The sequence below is a fragment of the Lissotriton vulgaris genome, chromosome 12, assembly GCF_964263255.1.
Source record: "Lissotriton vulgaris chromosome 12, aLisVul1.2, whole genome shotgun sequence".
Classification (NCBI taxonomy): domain Eukaryota; kingdom Metazoa; phylum Chordata; class Amphibia; order Caudata; family Salamandridae; genus Lissotriton; species Lissotriton vulgaris.
Genome location: NC_141700.1, coordinates 444,612,481 through 444,627,576, shown reverse-complemented (window position 1 = coordinate 444,627,576; position 15,096 = coordinate 444,612,481). Strand labels below are relative to the sequence as shown.

Genomic DNA, 15,096 nt, shown 5'->3' with positions numbered 1-15,096 from the left:
CAGGGGGTTTGTGCCAGGAACACGTTCAGATCAGAGGAGTGACAATGACTGTCTCCTTTGTCAGGTCCAAGACCGATCAAGGTGGGATGGGTGACTGCATAATCATACGCAGGATTCCCGGGTCCTCCATGTGTCCGGTACAGTGTTTAGAAGACTACCTAGCACGAAGGGTGGCATCATGGGGGGGGACCTTGTTGAGACACGCGGACGCCACCCCACTGACGAAATTTCAGTTTCAGCGGGTGCTTGCGATGTCAATCGCCGCTGCGGGCTTGAACCCGGGCGAGTTTGGGACCCATTCCTTTAGGATAGGGGCTGCTACAGAGGCTACAGCCAGGGGTCTGAATGTCGAACAAGTTAAACGTGTGGGGCGTTGGTCCTCGAACTGTTATAAAAGGTATGTGCGGTTGCACATGTTGTGAAGCTGTAATGATGTACTCACGCTTCTTGGTTTTGTTTGGTTTTCAGTTGCGCAAGCCTACGAGGCGGGGCGGACTATGCAGTCGACCCAACACCGGGCCAGCGGTCAGACATCACCGGCTGTGAAAAAGGAGGTGTGGGTCGTGGGCCACTCATACGTGAGGCGTGCCGCGGACGTATTCAAAGCAGGTGACATGATTCACGTAGCTGGGGAATACGGGTACAGTGTGTCCTTCTACGGAAGAGGCGGTCTCTGTATTGACCAGTTTCAAGCATTTTTCGAGGGTTTGTTAGGGCGGACGAGGTCACCGCCGTCTATAGTCATAGTACATCTAGGGGGCAATGATTTGGTCACCACCGGTAGACGACTTCTCCTGGAGGCAATGCTTTCCACTGTAAGTTGGTTGGCGAGGAGAGTTCCGGGGTGCACAATTGCGTGGTCCCATATGATCCCACGAAAGGTGTGGCGAGGGGCTATTTCTGTTCCTGCTTTGAATCACTCTGTGAGAAAGCTTAATAACAAAGTGAGTAGGTTGTTCCGTTCCAGGACATTGCATTCTATTTCGCATGGCTGTATTAATGATGACAGTATGTATTTGGGGGATGGTGTGCATTTGTCTCGGGTGGGGAATGAGTTACTCATAGGAGACTTCTTAGCATGGTTAAAAACGTTAAAACATGACCTTTAGGTAGGAGCTTTGTGGGGGGTCCGGATAGCCGGTCAACTATCCGGCCTGTGGCGGTAAGGTCATGATCGGTGAGCACTAATTGGAAGATCCCCATGAGTGGGCGTCACCCAACACGGATGGGAGCGCTCGGGAGAGGTGGCCATTGGCCCCTCAACGGGGAGGCGGTCCCTTCTAAGGATGGGTCGCCGAAAGAAAAGGAAAGGCGGTCAAGGCCCCTTCCTGTGTAGGAGGGGTTACAGCCCCCTCCTGGGGAATTTCCCGGGGCCAGTGACGTCTGCGACGGCAGATGTGGTAAGTTGTGCGGGGTTTGGGGGGGGGTCTACGCTACCTTCTAGATACCTCACACGAGTCCTCGAACGACCTTTAAGTGGCGTCGAGTTTTATTGGTGCCCCCGTCAAGTCAAGGGAAATTGGTAGTTGCACTTGAGGTACGCCTCAGTGCTGTCGCCCCTCACAAGTGGGGGGGGGATTTCTGGTTAGGGATCTTGACACCGGTTACGACCTTGCCGTTGGCCCTTAAACGTTAGGATGTACAATTTCATAATTTCAAGTAAATGTTTGTAGGATGTTAGTTCGGCTAGGAGAACCTCTGATTAGAGAATCTGTTAAGGTTAGCCAAACATCGCAATGTGGTAATGAAATTGTACATTAATATGAAACTGTTGATTTAATGTTTTAATTTTGTTTTAATAAATACGGCCGGGAGGGTCACTCCCTCCCTCTTCCAAAAACTTCAAGAACTTTCCTGTTTCCCTCCTTTGGGGATTGTGTTGAGAGGGGGTGGCGGGTATCTCAGCCATATGGAAAGGGGCGACCACTCGGTCCCCCCGCACGTATGGCAGAGTACCACGATCCCCCCGGGAAGCCATCTTGGGCGGGAAGCGAGTCTCGGCTGGTATGCCCGAAGCGGCGTAGCCGGGGCGCGCTTTTTCCCGCCCTAGAGTGGGCTGGCCTAGACACTGACGCGGCTGGCCACGCCCTCCGGGCAGGCAGGGGCGGGTTTACGCCCGCCCTGAAGACGGATAAAAGGGGACGCAAGACCAGAAGGCATCCTCTTGTTCCTGTGCTCTGAAGCTGCACCTCCTCGCTGCACGTGAGCTCGAGACGGAACGAAGAGCCAATTTTGACCCACCCACCAGCCCCTGAAGACAGCCAGTTGTTTTGAATAAAAGTTGATGGATAATTCTAATTTCGTTTACAGGTTGTGGTATTATCATGTTGATTTTGAGTGTGTAATAAAGAATGGTCTATTTCATTTATGTTTTGTGATTAAAGAAATTCGGCTTTAGTGTTCATTTATAAGCATGCTTTTAATACGGTCATAGTAGCCGATGTATTTTAGTTTAGTAGGTTTGTTAGCATTGTCGTATTTATTTTGGTCGGGCGGTAAGGTCATGATCGGTGAGCACTAATTGGAAGATCCCTATGAGTGGGCGTCACCCAACACGGATGGGAGCGCTCGGGAGAGGTGGCCATTGGCCCCTCAACGGGGAGGCGGTCCCTTCTAAGGATGGGTCGCCGAAAGAAAAGGAAAGGCGGTCAAGGCCCCTTCCTGTGTAGGAGGGGTTACAGCCCCCTCCTGGGGAATTTCCCGGGGCGAGTGACGTCTGCGACGGCAGATGTGGTAAGTTGTGCGGGGTTTGGGGGGGGGTCTACGCTACCTTCTAGATACCTCACACGAGTCCTCGAACGACCTTTAAGTGGCGTCGAGTTTTATTGGTGCCCCCGTCAAGTCAAGGGAAATTGGTAGTTGCACTTGAGGTACGCCTCAGTGCTGTCGCCCCTCACAAGTGGGGGGGGTATTTCTGGTTAGGGATCTTGACACCGGTTACGACCTTGCCGTTGGCCCTTAAACGTTAGGATGTACAATTTCATAATTTCAAGTAAATGTTTGTAGGATGTTAGTTCGGCTAGGAGAACCTCTGTATTAGAGAATCTGTTGAGGTTAGCCAAACATCGCAATGTGGTAATGAAATTGTACATTAATATGAAACTGTTGATTTAATGTTTTAATTTTGTTTTAATAAATACGGCCGGGAGGGTCACTCCCTCCCTCTTCCAAAAACTTCAAGAACTGTTTCCTGTTTCCCTCCTTTGGGGATTGTGTTGAGAGGGGGTGGCGGGTATCTCAGCCACACTGTTGAACAGATATTCTTTAACCTTATAAAAACCCAAGTATTTTCAAGATTATAGAATGAATACTGTTATTGCAAAATGAAAAAAATACATATCTATGAGAAAGACGTAGATGAAATGTCTACCTAGATTGGAGCAATATTATTACCTTCATGAAAAAAATTGTAAAGAATTCAAGAAATGAAATTGGGTTTTATAAGAGTACCTGTTTATTAAACATATTAATACTTGCGTAGTGATTGAGTATGTTTTCGTGTTTAAGATTACAATACATATAAAGAAGAATTGATAGCAGGAAACACATTTTCATCATCAACAATAAATTATGTATGCATTTCTTACTATTAACGTTGGTGCTGTGGCTTAGTGGTTAAAGGGCCTGTCTCGTAAACAGGAAATCCTGAGTTCAAATCTCAGCAGCACCTAAATGTTTTCTCCATGCTTTCCGAATAATTTTCATCAAACAAATGTTGAATACAATTTAAGAATAAACATCTGGTTCTATGAACTTTAGAATAAGTTATCTTAAAAATTAAATAAAATGCTTGGTATTGTGAAGATTTTTGTAGGAATGCATTGACTGAAATAGGGAAAAGAAAATGACAAAGAACAAGATAGAGGTGAATGATCACTCTATTGTTGAATTCAACTAATCCGTTCTTCAGCAAGGTATATTTTAAAATGATATGAATAGGGTAAACTTCAAATTAGAGAGGTGTTTTTGAATAAGTGAAGAGTCTTCATTCATCTTAAGTGTTTGAGTAGAGAAGTGTGTGAACTTAGAAAAGAATATGAAAGTGAAAAAGCACTATTCTCTTGAAAACCATAAAGAAAAGTGTTTCAAATTTAAGAATCAAGTGGGTGCTGTGGCTTAGCTGGTTAAAGCACCTGTCTAGTAAACAGGAGATCCTGAGTTCATCTCTCAGCAGTGCCTTGCTTTTCTCATTGTTATATAACAAATCATTTTCATTAGGTCTTTTTCCGATACAATTAAAATATAAAAGTCTGATTCATCTTACTGTTGAACAGATCACCTTTAACCTTATAAAAACCCAGGTATTTTCAAGATTATAGAATGAATACTGTTATTGCAAAATGAAAAAAAGTACATATCTATGAGAAAGACGTAGATGAAATGTCTACCAAGATAGGAGCAATATTATTACCTTCATGAAAAAAATTGTAAAGAATTCAAGAAATGAAATTGGGTTTTATAAGAGTACCTGTTTATTAAAACATATGAATCCTTGCGAAGTGATTGAGTATCTTTTCGTGTTTAAGATTACAATACATATAAAGAAGAATTTATAGCAGAAAACACATTTTCATCATCAACAATAAATTATTTATGCATTTTTTACTATTACCGTTGGTGCTGTGGCTTAGTGGTTAAAGTGCCTGTCTCGTAAACAGGAAATCCTGAGTTCAAATCTCAGCAGCACCTAAATGTTTTCTCCATGTTTTCTGAATAATTTTCATCAAACAAATGTTGAATACAATTTAAGAATAAACATCTGGTTCTATGAACTTTAGAATAAGTTATCTTAAAAATTAAATAAAATGCTTGGTATTGTGAAGATTTTTGTAGGAATGCATTGACTGAAATAGGGAAAAGAAAATGACAAAGAACAAGATAGAGGTGAATGATCACTCTATTGTTGAATTCAACTAATCCATTCTTGAGCAAGGTATATTTTAAAATGCTATGAATTGGGGTAAACTTCAAATTAGGGAGGTGTTTTTGAATAAGTGAAGAGTCTTCATTCATCTTAAGTGTTTGAGTAGAGAAGTGTGTGAACTTAGAAAAGAATATGAAAGTGAAAAAGCAATATTCTCTTGAACACCATAAAGAAAAGTGTTTCAAATTTAAGAATCAAGTGGGTGCTGTGGCTTAGCTGGTTAAAGTGCCTGTCTAGTAAACAGGAGATCCTGAGTTCAACTCTCAGCAGTGCCTTGCTTTTCTCATTGTTATATAACAAATCATTTTCATTAGGTCTTATTCCGATACAATTAAAATATAAAAGTCTGATTCATCTTACTGTTGAACAGATCATCTTAAACCTTATAAAAACACAAGTATTTTCAAGATTATAGAATGAATACTGTTATTGCAAAATGAAAAAAATACATATCTATGAGAAAGACGTAGATGAAATTTCTACCTAGATTTGAGCAATATTAATACCTTCATGATTTTTTTTAAAGAATTCAAGAAATGAAATTGAGTTTTATAAGAGTACCTGTTTATCAAAACATATTAATACTTGCGTAGTGATTGAGTATGTTTTCGTGTTTAAGATTACAATACATATAAAGAAGAATTTATAGCAGGAAACACATTTTCATCATCAACAATAAATTATGTATGCATTTCTTACTATTAACGTTGGTGCTGTGGCTTAGTGGTTAAAGCGCCTGTCTCGTAAACAGGAAATCCTGAGTTCAAATCTCAGCAGCACCTAAATGATTTCTCCATGCTTTCCGAATAATTTTCATCAAACAAATGTTGAAAACAATTTAAGAATAAATATCTGGTTCTATGAACTTTAGAATAAGTTATCTTAAAAATTAAATAAAATGCTTGGTATTGTGAAGATTTTTGTAGGAATGCATTGACTGAAATAGGGAAAAGAAAATGACAAAGAACAAGATAGAGGTGAATGATCACTCTATTGTTGAATTCAACTAATCCATTCTTCAGCAAGGTATATTTTAAAATGATATGAATAGGGTAAACTTCAAATTAGAGAGGTGTTTTTGAATAAGTGAAGAGTCTTCATTCATCTTAAGTGTTTGAGTAGAGAAGTGTGTGAACTTAGAAAAGAATATGAAAGTGAAAAAGCAATATTCTCTTGAACACCATAAAGAAAAGTGTTTCAAATTTAAGAATCAAGTGGGTGCTGTGGCTTAGCTGGTTAAAGCGCCTGTCTAGTAAACAGGAGATCCTGAGTTCATCTCTCAGCAGTGCCTTGCATTTTCTCATTGTTATATAACAAATCATTTTCATTAGGTCTTATTCCGATACAATTAAAATATAAAAGTCTGATTCATCTTACTGTTGAACAGATCACCTTTAACCTTATAAAAACCCAGGTATTTTCAAGATTATAGAATGAATACTATTATTGCAAAATGAAAAAAAGTACATATCTATGAGAAAGACGTAGATGAAATCTCTACCAAGATTGGAGCAATATTATTACCTTCATGAAAAAAAATTGTAAAGAATTCAAGAAATGAAATTGGGTTTTATAAGAGTACCTGTTTATTAAAACATATCAATACTTGCGTAGTGATTGAGTTTTTTTCGTGTTTAAGATTAGAATACATATAAAGAAGAATTTATAGCAGGAAACACATTTTCATCATCAACAATAAATTATGTATGCATTTCTTACTATTAACGTTGGTGCTGTGGCTTAGTGGTTAAAGCGCCTGTCTCGTAAACAGGAAATCCTGAGTTCAAATCTCAACAGCACCTAACTGTTTTCTCCATGCTTTCCGAATAATTTTAATCAAACAAATGTTGAATACAATTTAAGAATAAACATCTGCTTCTATGAACTTTAGAATAAGTTATCTTAAAAATTAAATAAAATGCTTGGTATTGTGAAGATTTTTGTAGGAATGCATTGACTGAAATAGGGAAAAGAAAATGACAAAGAACAAGATAGAGGTGAATGATCACTCTATTGTTGAATTCAACTAATCCATTCTTCAGCAAGGTATATTTTAAAATGATATGAATAGGGTAAACTTCAAATTAGAGAGGTGTTTTTGAATAAGTGAAGAGTCTTCATTCATCTTAAGTGTTTGAGTAGAGAAGTGTGTGAACTTAGAAAAGAATATGAAAGTGAAAAAGCAATATTCTCTTGAACACCATAAAGAAAAGTGTTTCAAATTTAAGAATCAAGTGGGTGCTGTGGCTTAGCTGGTTAAAGCGCCTGTCTAGTAAACAGGAGATCCTGAGTTCATCTCTCAGCAGTGCCTTGCATTTTCTCATTGTTATATAACAAATCATTTTCATTAGGTCTTATTCCGATACAATTAAAATATAAAAGTCTGATTCATCTTACTGTTGAACAGATCACCTTTAACCTTATAAAAACCCAGGTATTTTCAAGATTATAGAATGAATACTATTATTGCAAAATGAAAAAAAGTACATATCTATGAGAAAGACGTAGATGAAATCTCTACCAAGATTGGAGCAATATTATTACCTTCATGAAAAAAAATTGTAAAGAATTCAAGAAATGAAATTGGGTTTTATAAGAGTACCTGTTTATTAAAATATATGAATCCTTGCGTAGTGATTGAGTATCTTTTCGTGTTTAAGATTACAATACATATAAAGAAGAATTTATAGCAGAAAACACATTTTCATCATCAACAATAAATTATTTATGCATTTTTTACTATTACCGTTGGTGCTGTTGCTTAGTGGTTAAAGCTCCTATCTCATAAACAGGAAATCCTGAGTTCAAATCTCAGCAGCATTTAACTGTTTCCTTCATGCTTTCCAAATATTTTCATCAAACAAGTGATGAATACAATTTAAGTATAAACATCTGGTTCTATGAACTTTAGAATAAGTTATCTTAAAAATTAAATAAAATACTTGGTATTGTGAGGATTTTTGTAGGAATGCATTGATTGAAATAGGGAAAAGAAAATGACAAAGAACAATATAGAGGTGAATGATCACTCTATTGTTGAATTCAACTAATCCATTCTTCAGCAAGGTATATTTTAAAATGATATGAATAGGGTAAACTTCAAATTAGAGAGGTGTTTTTGAATAAGTTAAGAGTCTTCATTCATCTTAAGTGTTTGAGTAGAGAAGTGTGTGAACTTAGAAAAGAATATGAAAGTGAAAAAGCAATATTCTCTTGAACACCATAAAGAAAAGTGTTTCAAATTTAAGAATCAAGTGGGTGCTGTGGCTTAGCTGGTTAAAGTGCCTGTCTAGTAAACAGGAGATCCTGAGTTCAACTCTCAGCAGTGCCTTGCTTTTCTCATTGTTATATAACAAATCATTTTCATTAGGTCTTATTCCGATACAATTAAAATATAAAAGTCTGATTCATCTTACTGTTGAACAGATCATCTTAAACCTTATAAAAACACAAGTATTTTCAAGATTATAGAATGAATACTGTTATTGCAAAATGAAAAAAATACATATCTATGAGAAAGACGTAGATGAAATGTCTACCTAGATTGGAGCAATATTATTACCTTCATGAAAAAAAATTGTAAAGAATTCAAGAAATGAAATTGGGTTTTATAAGAGTACCTGTTCATTAAAACATATTAATACTTGCGTAGTGATTGAGTATCTTTTCGTGTTTAAGATTACAATACATATAAAGAAGAATTTATAGCAGTAAACACATTTTCATCATTAACAATAAATTCTTTATGCATTTCTTACTGTTAACGTTGGTGCTGTGGCTTAGTGGTTAAAGCGCCTGTCTCGTAAACAGGAAATCCTGAGTTCAAATCTCAGCAGAACCTAACTGTTTTCTCCATGCTTTCTGAATAATTTACATCAAACAAATGTTGAATACAATTTAAGAATAAACATCTGGTTCTATGAACTTTAGAATAAGTTATCTTAAACATTAAATAAAATGCTTGGTATTGTGAAGATTTTTGTAGGAATGCATTGACTGAAATAGGGAAAAGAAAATGACAAAGAACAAGATAGAGGTGAATGATCACTCTATTGTTGAATTCAACTAATCCATTCTTCAGCAAGGTATATTTTAAAATGATATGAATAGGGTAAACTTCAAATTAGAGAGGTGTTTTTTAATAAGTGAAGAGACTTCATTCATCTTAAGTGTTTGAGTAGAGAAGTGTGTGAACTTAGAAAAGAATATAAAAGTGAAAAAGCAATATTCTCTTGAACACCATAAAGAAAAGTGTTTCAAAATAGAGAATCAAGTGGGTGCTGTGGCTTAGCTGGTTAAAGCGCCTGTCTCCAGGAGATCCTGAGTTCAACTCTCAGCAGTGCCTTGCTTTTCTCATTGTTATATAACAAATCATTTTCATTAGGTCTTATTCCGATACAATTAAAATATAAAAGTCTGATTCATCTTACTGTTGAACAGATCATCTTTAACCTTATAAAAACCAAAGTATTTTCAAGATTATAGAATGAATACTGTTATTGCAAAATGAAAAAAATACATATCTATGAGAAAGACGTAGATGAAATGTCTACCTAGATTGGAGCAATATTATTACCTTCATGAAAAAAAATTGTAAAGAATTCAAGAAATGAAATTGGGTTTTATAGGAGTACCTGCTTATTAAAACATATTAATCCTTGCGTAGTGATTGAGTATCTTTTCGTGTTTAAGATTACAATACATATAAAGAAGAATTTATAGCAGAAAACACATTTTCATCATTAACAATAAATTCTTTATGCATTTTTTACTATTACTGTTGGTGCTGTGGCTTAGTGGTTAAAGCTCCTGTCTCGTAAACAGGAAATCCTGAGTTCAATTCTCAGCAGCATTTAACTGTTTTCTCCATGCTTTCCGAATAATTTTCATCAAACAAGTGTTGAATACAATTTAAGTATAAACATCTGGTTCTATGAACTTTAGAATAAGTTATCTTAAAAATTAAATAAAATGCTTGGTATTGTGAAGATTTTTGTAGGAATGCATTGACTGAAATAGGGAAAAGAAAATGACAAAGAACAAGATAGAGGTGAATGATCACTCTATTGTTGAATTCAACTAATCCATTCTTCAGCAAGGTATATTTTAAAATGATATGAATAGGGTAAACTTCAAATTAGAGAGGTGTTTTTGAATAAGTGAAGAGTCTTCATTCATCGTAAGTGTTTGAGTAGAGAAGTGTGTGAACTTAGAAAAGAATATGAAAGTGAAAAAGCAATATTCTCTTGAACACCATAAAGAAAAGTGTTTCAAATTTAAGAATCAAGTGGGTGTTGTGGCTTAGCTGGTTAAAGCGCCTGTCTAGTAAACAGGAGATCCTGAGTTCAACTCTCAGCAGTCCCTAGCTTTTCTCATTGTTATATAACAAATCATTTGTATTAGGTCTTATTCCGATACCATTAAAATATAAAAGTCTGATTCATCTTACTGTTGAACAGATCATCTTAAACCTTATAAAAACACAAGTATTTTCAAGATTATAGAATGAATACTGTTATTGCCAAATGAAAAAAAGACATATCTATGAGAAAGACGTAGATGAAATTTCTACCTAGATTTGAGCAATATTATTACCTTCATGATTTTTTTTTAAAGGATTCAAGAAATGAAATTGAGTTTTATAAGAGTACCTGTTTATTAAAACATATTAATACTTGCGTAGTGATTGAGTATGTTTTCGTGTTTAAGATTACAATAAATATAAAGAAGAATTTATAGCAGGAAACACATTTTCATCATCAACAATAAATTATGTATGCATTTCCTACTATTAACGTTGGTGCTGTGGCTTAGTGGTTAAAGCGCCTGTCTCGTAAACAGGAAATCCTGAGTTCAAATCTCAGCAGCACCTAAATGTTTTCTCCATGCTTTCTGAATAATTTTCATCAAACAAATGTTGAATACAATTTAAGAATAAACATCTGGTTCTATGAACTTTAGAATAAGTTATCTTAAAAATTAAATAAAATGCTTGGTATTGTGAAGATTTTTGTAGGAATGCATTGACTGAAATAGGGAAAAGAAAATGACAAAGAACAAGATAGAGGTGAATGATCACTCTATTGTTGAATTCAACTAATCCATTCTTGAGCAAGGTATATTTTAAAATGCTATGAATTGGGGTAAACTTCAAATTAGGGAGGTGTTTTTGAATAAGTGAAGAGTCTTCATTCATCTTAAGTGTTTGAGTAGAGAAGTGTGTGAACTTAGAAAAGAATATGAAAGTGAAAAAGCAATATTCTCTTGAACACCATTAAGAAAAGTTTTTCAAGTTTAAGAATCAAGTGGGTGCTGTGGCTAAGCTGGTTGAAGCGCCTGTCTAGTAAACAGGAGATCCTGAGTTCAACTCTCAGCAGTGCCTTGCTTTTCTCATTGTTATATAACAAATCATTTTCATTAGGTCTTATTCCGATACAATTAAAATATAAAAGTCTGATTCATCTTACTGTTGAACAGATCATCTTAAACCTTATAAAAACACAAGTATTTTCAAGATTATAGAATGAATACTGTTATTGCAAAATGAAAAAAATACATATCTATGAGAAAGACGTAGATGAAATTTCTACCTAGATTTGAGCAATATTAATACCTTCATGATTTTTTTTTAAAGAATTCAAGAAATGAAATTGAGTTTTATAAGAGTACCTGTTTATCAAAACATCGTAATACTTGCGTAGTGATTGAGTATGTTTTCGTGTTTAAGATTACAATACATATAAAGAAGAATTTATAGCAGGAAACACATTTTCATCATCAACAATAAATTATGTATGCATTTCTTACTATTAACGTTGGTCCTGTGGCTTAGTGGTTAAAGCGCCTGTCTCGTAAACAGGAAATCCTGAGTTCAAATCTCAGCAGCACCTAAATGTTTTCTCCATGCTTTCCGAATAATTTTCATCAAACAAATGTTGAAAACAATTTAAGAATAAATATCTGGTTCTATGAACTTTAGAATAAGTTATCTTAAAAATTAAATAAAATGCTTGGTATTGTGAAGATTTTTGTAGGAATGCATTGACTGAAATAGGGAAAAAAAAATGACAAAGAACAAGATAGAGGTGAATGATCACTCTATTGTTGAATTCAACTAATCAATTCTTCAGCAAGGTATATTTTAAAATGATATGAATAGGGTAAACTTCAAATTAGAGAGGTGTTTTTGAATAAGTGAAGAGTCTTCATTCATCTTAAGTGTTTGAGTAGAGAAGTGTGTGAACTTAGAAAAGAATATGAAAGTGAAACAGCAATATTCTCTTGAACACCATAAAGAAAAGTGTTTCAAAGTTAAGAATCAAGTGGGTGCTGTGGCTTAGCTGGTTAAAGCGCCTGTCTAGTAAACAGGAGATCCTGAGTTCATCTCTCAGCAGTGCCTTGCATTTTCTCATTGTTATATAACAAATCATTTTCATTAGGTCTTATTCCGATACAATTAAAATATAAAAGTCTGATTCATCTTACTGTTGAACAGATCACCTTTAACCTTATAAAAACACAAGTATTTTCAAGATTATAGAATGAATACTGTTATTGCCAAATGAAAAAAATACATATCTATGAGAAAGACGGAGATGAAATTTCTACCTAGATTTGAGCAATATTAATACCTTCATGATTTTTTTTTTTAAGAATTCAAGAAATGAAATTGAGTTTTATAAGAGTACCTGTTTATTAAAACATATCAATACTTGCGTAGTGATTGAGTTTTTTTCGTGTTTAAGATTAGAATACATATAAAGAAGAATTTATAGCAGGAAACACATTTTCATCATCAACAATAAATTATGTATGCATTTCTTACTATTAACGTTGGTGCTGTGGCTTAGTGGTTAAAGCGCCTGTCTCGTAAACAGGAAATCCTGAGTTCAAATCTCAACAGCACCTAACTGTTTTCTCCATGCTTTCCGAATAATTTTCATCAAACAAATGTTGAATACAATTTAAGAATAAACATCTGCTTCTATGAACTTTAGAATAAGTTATCTTAAAAATTAAATAAAATGCTTGGTATTGAGAAGATTTTTGTAGGAATGCATTGACTGAAATAGGGAAAAGAAAATGACAAAGAACAAGATACAGGTGAATGATCACTCTATTGTTGAATTCAACTAATCCATTCTTCAGCAAGGTATATTTTAAAATGATATGAATAGGGTAAACTTCAAATTAGAGAGGTGTTTTTGAATAAGTGAAGAGTCTTCATTCATCTTAAGTGTTTGAGTAGAGAAGTGTGTGAACTTAGAAAAGAATATGAAAGTGAAAAAGCAATATTCTCTTGAAAACCATAAAGAAAAGTGTTTCAAATTAAAGAATCAAGTGGGTGCTGTGGCTTAGCTGGTTAAAGCACCTGTCTAGTAAACAGGAGATCCTGAGTTCATCTCTCAGCAGTGCCTTGCTTTTCTCATTGTTATATAACAAATCATTTTCATTAGGTCTTATTCCGATACAATTAAAATATAAAAGTCTGATTCATCTTACTGTTGAACAGATCACCTTTAACCTTATAAAAACGCAGGTATTTTCAAGATTATAGAATGAATACTGTTATTGCAAAATGAAAAAAATATATATCTATAAGAAAGACGTAGATGAAATGTCTACCAAGATTGGAGCAATATTATTACCTTCATGAAAAAAAATTGTAAAGAATTCAAGAAATGAAATTGGGTTTTATAAGAGTAACTGTTTATTAAAACATATGAATCCTTGCGAAGTGATTGAGTATCTTTTCGTGTTTAAGATTACAATACATATAAAGAAGAATTTATAGCAGAAAACACATTTTCATCATCAACAATAAATTATTTATGCATTTTTTACTATTACCGTTGGTGCTGTGGCTAAGTGGTAGAAGCTCCTATCTCCTAAACAGGAAATCCTGAGTTCAAATCTCAGCAGTATTTAACTGTTTTCTCCATGCTTTCTGAATAATTTTCATCAAACAAATGTTGAATACAATTTAAGAATAAACATCTGGTTCTATGAACTTTAGAATAAGTTGTCTTAAAAATTAAATAAAATGCTTGGTATTGTGAAGATTTTTGTAGGAATGCATTGACTGAAATAGGGAAAAGAAAATGACAAAGAACAAGATAGAGGTGAATGATCACTCTATTGTTGAATTCAACTAATCCATTCTTCAGCAAGGTATATTTTAAAATGATATGAATAGGGTAAACTTCAAATTAGAGAGGTGTTTTTGAATAAGTGAAGAGTCTTCATTCATCTTAAGTGTTTGTGTAGAGAAGTGTGTGAACTTAGAAAAGAATATGAAAGTGAAAAAGCAATATTCTCTTGAACACCATAAAGAAAAGTGTTTCAAATGTAAGAATCAAGTGGGTGCTGTGGCTTAGCTGGTTAAAGCGCCTGTCTAGTAAACAGGAGATCCTGAGTTCAACTCTCAGCAGTGCCTTGCTTTTCTCATTGTTATATAACAAATCATTTTCATTAGGTCTTATTCCGATACAATTAAAATATAAAAGTCTGATTCATCTTACTGTTGAACAGATCATCTTAAACCTTATAAAAACACAAGTATTTTCAAGATTATAGAATGAATACTGTTATTGCAAAATGAAAAAAAGTACATATCTATGAGAAAGACGTAGATGAAATGCCTACCAAGATTGGAGCAATATTATTACCTTCATGAAAAAAATTGTAAAGAATTCAAGAAATGAAATTGGGTTTTATAAGAGTACCTGTTTATTAAAATATATGAATCCTTGCGTAGTGATTGAGTATCTTTTCGTGTTTAAGATTACAATACATATAAAGAAGAATTTATAGCAGAAAACACATTTTCATCATCAACAATAAATTATTTATGCATTTTTTACTATTACCGTTGGTGCTGTGGCTTAGTGGTTATAGCTCCTATCTCGTAAACAGGAAATCCTGAGTTCAAATCTCAGTAGCATTTACCTGTTTTCTTCATGCTTTCCGAATAATTTTCATCAAACAAGTGATGAATACAATTTAAGTATAAACATCTGGTTCTATGAACTTTAGAATAAGTTATCTTAAAAATTAAATAAAATACTTGGTATTGTGAAGATTTTTGTAGGAATGCATTGATTGAAATAGGAAAAGAAAATGACAAAGAACAAGATAGAGGTGAATGATCACTCTATTGTTGAATTCAACTA

The 15,096-nt window shown here is 34.6% G+C and overlaps 10 non-coding genes across 10 annotated transcripts; all 10 read left to right on the top strand.

Moving 5' to 3' along the window:
* The first annotated feature begins 4,616 nt into the window (after positions 1-4,616).
* On the top strand, positions 4,617-4,689 carry TRNAT-CGU (transfer RNA threonine (anticodon CGU)). Its single transcript has one exon. It is a non-coding gene; the product is annotated as a tRNA-Thr (tRNA).
* A 436-nt stretch (positions 4,690-5,125) lies between these two features.
* Positions 5,126-5,199, top strand: TRNAT-AGU (transfer RNA threonine (anticodon AGU)). Its single transcript has one exon. It is a non-coding gene; the product is annotated as a tRNA-Thr (tRNA).
* A 434-nt stretch (positions 5,200-5,633) lies between these two features.
* Positions 5,634-5,706, top strand: TRNAT-CGU (transfer RNA threonine (anticodon CGU)). Its single transcript has one exon. It is a non-coding gene; the product is annotated as a tRNA-Thr (tRNA).
* Positions 5,707-6,653: 947 nt separating this feature from the next.
* On the top strand, positions 6,654-6,726 carry TRNAT-CGU (transfer RNA threonine (anticodon CGU)). Its single transcript has one exon. It is a non-coding gene; the product is annotated as a tRNA-Thr (tRNA).
* Positions 6,727-8,181: 1,455 nt separating this feature from the next.
* On the top strand, positions 8,182-8,255 carry TRNAT-AGU (transfer RNA threonine (anticodon AGU)). The gene has a single exon. It is a non-coding gene; the product is annotated as a tRNA-Thr (tRNA).
* Positions 8,256-8,692: 437 nt separating this feature from the next.
* On the top strand, positions 8,693-8,765 carry TRNAT-CGU (transfer RNA threonine (anticodon CGU)). Its single transcript has one exon. It is a non-coding gene; the product is annotated as a tRNA-Thr (tRNA).
* Positions 8,766-9,706: 941 nt separating this feature from the next.
* TRNAT-CGU (transfer RNA threonine (anticodon CGU)) lies at positions 9,707-9,779 on the top strand. The gene has a single exon. It is a non-coding gene; the product is annotated as a tRNA-Thr (tRNA).
* A 944-nt stretch (positions 9,780-10,723) lies between these two features.
* On the top strand, positions 10,724-10,796 carry TRNAT-CGU (transfer RNA threonine (anticodon CGU)). The gene has a single exon. It is a non-coding gene; the product is annotated as a tRNA-Thr (tRNA).
* Positions 10,797-12,759: 1,963 nt separating this feature from the next.
* Positions 12,760-12,832, top strand: TRNAT-CGU (transfer RNA threonine (anticodon CGU)). Its single transcript has one exon. It is a non-coding gene; the product is annotated as a tRNA-Thr (tRNA).
* A 1,454-nt stretch (positions 12,833-14,286) lies between these two features.
* Positions 14,287-14,360, top strand: TRNAT-AGU (transfer RNA threonine (anticodon AGU)). The gene has a single exon. It is a non-coding gene; the product is annotated as a tRNA-Thr (tRNA).
* Positions 14,361-15,096: the final 736 nt, after the last annotated feature.